The following is a 4047-nucleotide window of genomic DNA, read 5'->3' on the forward strand; positions in this document are numbered from 1 at the left end:
GACCTTCATTTCCTAATTTATAACCTTCAGTGGGTGGGATCAGATGATCAATAATAACATTTTTACTGTGGCCATTATTTAGTTCTTATGGGTAAGGTATTCAGGTTATATAAGAATTAGGCCTAAAATAACTCAATGTTATCATTACACTTACTCTGTTAAATCAATTATCAGTCAATCTTGCTTTATTTCTGGCAGCACGATCACCTCCTGCCTCTACTTCTGAAGTTGTTGGGATTGCAGGCATGTGCCATAATGCCCAGATACAGCCACCATTTTGAGCATTCATTATATGGAAAATACAAAAGAATTGACACTCGTTATCTCACATTATTCTCCCAATAATTTTATAAAATAGGTACTGTATATAATTACACATACTTTATGTGTAATTAAATGTAGTTAGAGTTCATGAAGGTGAAATAATTTATCCAAGTCATTCAACTAGTTTAATGGCAGAGTAAGGGTTCAAGCCTGTGTTAGAATGCAGCCTAACTTTGACATTTGTAAGAAAACAACTTGAGAAAATTGGAAGTTAAGAAAGTAGAGCAAGAACTATGGGGTTGGTCCTTTCTTCAAGTCAGGAAGGCAGGGTGATCACCAAATTGTCCTATTACAGGGCCCCCCATTGAAGATGGAGACTCATGAGATGCTATGGGTACTTATAATCTTTCCTCTGGCTGAGCTGTATGCCTTATTTTGCTTATTTCTCTATGCTGCTCTTTAGGTGGGTCCCTTCAGCCTCCAAAGGTTCTGGAGAATCTGAGTGTAATTTCATCACTACTCTCTCTCTCTCTCTTTTTCCAGGGCCACATCTTCCAAGATGATCTCACTGTCCCAAGGAAGCCCCTGGTCTGGCTTCCAGCAGTGCCACGCTCCGTGTATTTGACAAGCTGAGTTGGACACTCCATGTGGTAGAGTGTCAGTTTGTCAAATACCCCAAGTGCGGCACCTGCCTAGCAGCTCCAGGCCAGGGCAGATGGACACAATGAATAAATTGTCGACTACATAAAAGAATGCTTTCCAAACACCGAGCTCTCCTGTTATTTTCTGACTTTGAGGGAACTAAGGCATTGTATCTTAGTATGGGGGGGGGAAGTGACACAGCTCTGGGGGCAACTACTATGAGATATGTCTGCAAACATCATGAGAATGCTAAAGAGTACACAAGGTCTTCATGGCATGGGGGATAAAGGGAGGGAAGTGCTTGTTTACTCATTCTTTTCTTTCTTTATATCCCCCTTCTCATAGCCAGGACCCCAGGATTCTCATACAAGTATTATGACTTATGTGAGAAAGTAAGGCATACTTTCATTATTGCCTTCCTCCTTTTCCTCTTGTTTTTCTCCCTGGATCACATTCTCTATTTTTTTGCCTGTCCGATTTGTCCCTATATGTCTAGGCCTTGTCAGTGTCCAGTCCCTCTGGGCACATTCCCAAATAAACCTATACTTTTTCCTTTACCATGTACAAAACATTATTTATCTGGGTCTTAGTATGTGTCCATATGTCTCCTACCACTCAAAATAACCTTTTGGATTGCTAGTGAGTTTTCTCAGGGAATATTCTTGAGATCTTAACTGCATTGTGAGCTTCTAGAACACATGACTATTTCCTTGATGAATACTTCCACTACAGTTGCCTAGCATTTTAACTATGATATTCAATAAATGTTTTACTGATTGACTTCATTTCCATTAGTCCATTAGCATTGAGTTTAGGTACCAAATGTCACCTAGGATTTTGTGGGAGAAAAGAAATCACTCTGTGAACCTCATATAGAGTGGACAGAACATCAGCAAACATGGAGGGTTTTTGCTTCCTGAGAAATAAAACCAAGGGTTAAAAGAGGAGGCCAAAAAATGAGCTCAGAGAGCAAATAAATTTTGGGATCACTTGGTCAAAGTTACACAGGTACTTTATTGCAGAATTCTTCAGAGACTTTAACATTCTAATATTATATTGCTTATCTCTAGGATGGAAGTAGAGTGAAGTAGTTTATATACTTCTCTGACTATGGAGATTTTTCCATTGGCTATCTCAAATATTACATGGAACAAAATTTCAAAAACTGCCCTGGACCTAAAAAAATAAGTGAAGTAAGTCAGGCTCAGGGAGAAAAAGGCATGTTTTCTTTCTGTGGAAGTTGGATCTAAATTATAAGAATATATGAAAACATATACAGGGTTATATGTGTGTATGTATATATACACAAACATATGGTATATGTACAGGAGAATTCCAATGATGTAACTCCTTTGAACAACTAATTTACAGTTTAACAAAATGAACACCAGGAATCTGAAACTTGTTTTGTTGAGGAGAGGTCAAGGGGACCAGGGACAGAAAAATGGAAAGAGGAATGGTGGGTGAATATCATAATAATATTCAATATATATATATATGAAAATTGAACCGAGTAACTTGAGAGGATGGGTGGGGTTTGGAAAGATGGAGGAGAACAATGGATGGGTGACATTGATCAAGATGCATTGTACTCATACGCTGACATGTTGAATTGAAACCCCTTTGTACAACTTAAACATAATAGAATTTTTAAAAAATTCCCTAGAGAAATTTCTTACTGTCCCCATCTTCTGGAAATCCTACCCTCTTTTCACTCCTCTACATTCCCCTGGTCAGCTAGCATCCAAAGACAGGTCCTATGGTAACATTCTCATTGATTTTATACTATCCTGGAAACTGGGTCTACTTCTGTACTCAGGAATCACTTTCTGATTTATTCTATATTGAAAACAAGTTTGGAAGCAAAGAAAATCTCCAGAAAGTTCTTGTTGTGATGAATAAATATGCCTAAAAGTTCCTAAGCTTTGTTTTTGATCTCCATTCTACCATTGACTTGAAATGTTCAATTTTGTAAACAAGCCACTGTTTCCTCATCCATAATATGAAAGGGTTAGGATCATAAGATGAAAGATTTTGAGAAATCCCTGGGGACTCATAGTTCCTATGGATGAGGTTCTCTCAATTTGTGACTCATTTCACTAAGATTCACTGTTCAACCATAGGGATTCTTTCTTTTTTTTTTTTTTTAGGATTCTAGTAGAGAAAGATGATGAGGGTTTTCAAAGGCTGTGGGATCTAGTCACAGAGCTGTTTTATGAAGGAAGCTGAAGTTCCCACTGAGTGGGGTCCTATTTCAGAGGCTTGTAAGAACAGTGAGAAAGAAGTTGTGAATGTAGCATTCATGGATGAGGGAAAGGATGAGGTTGAGTGGTGGTAAAGCAGAGGCTACTCTGTTTACATTTGTATCTCAATAGGGATACGATAGGGAAGCATCTCCTTCCAACCTATCACTGTACTGGGACTCAAAGTGGCAACATGACAATTCCCATGAAAAGAAAAGAAATCGATTTGTCATGGATTACATGAGACAAAGGAAGTGTGTATAAACTCATATATGAACAGATCTATTCTGGTAGCTTGTTTTAAAGGTGTATAATTGTGTACCCACACACACGCACGCGCGCGCGCGCACACACACACACACACACACACACACACACACACACATTCCTAATCCTCATCTTGGCTCATCAGGGAAAAGACTTCGGTGCTTTTACCCCATTCCACATTGTAAGAAGAGTCAGGGGATAAATCTACAAAGAATACAACTATCCCAAAGATTGTATGATGCAAAGAAACAGAATCCTTAGAAATGGTGCATACATACATATTGTCAAAATGGAGGAATCTCTTCTCTACATCTGAGTCCCTGAATATGGGTAGGAGGGATCCTTCTTTGTCAGACTACAAATTGTCTTGGGAAGCCATCCAGATGGAGATGACAGGATAATAGGGAAGGGAATGGAAGCTAATAAACATTTAAGCAAATATTTATTGGGTGGTATGAATTACGGGTGTCATAGGGTTTGGGAAGGAGAAAAAAAACAAAACAAGACAAAACAAAAAAATGCCCCAAAGGTGCGATCCATACCTGCAGGAATCTCATCAATCTTAACTAGTCCTATTTTCAGCACTCTTGGTAGGTGCTACCAAACCCTGAGAAAAGACTAACAACTGAGG

The 4047-nt window shown here is 38.7% G+C and overlaps 1 long non-coding RNA gene across 2 annotated transcripts in view; it reads left to right on the forward strand.

Moving 5' to 3' along the window:
* The window catches only part of LOC138839524 (uncharacterized), a 40784-nt gene extending 39321 nt beyond the window's left edge, over nt 1-1463 (forward strand). For both annotated transcript variants that reach the window (XR_011375988.1, XR_011375987.1), the window contains one exon: nt 808-1463. This is a non-coding gene — a long non-coding RNA (uncharacterized lncRNA). The remainder of the gene's footprint in view (nt 1-807) is intronic.
* Nucleotides 1464-4047: the final 2584 nt, after the last annotated feature.

This window comes from Dipodomys merriami, unplaced genomic scaffold (assembly GCF_024711535.1).
Source record: "Dipodomys merriami isolate MVZ:Mamm:240054 unplaced genomic scaffold, mDipMer1.0.p SCAF_3, whole genome shotgun sequence".
Taxonomy (NCBI): domain Eukaryota; kingdom Metazoa; phylum Chordata; class Mammalia; order Rodentia; family Heteromyidae; genus Dipodomys; species Dipodomys merriami.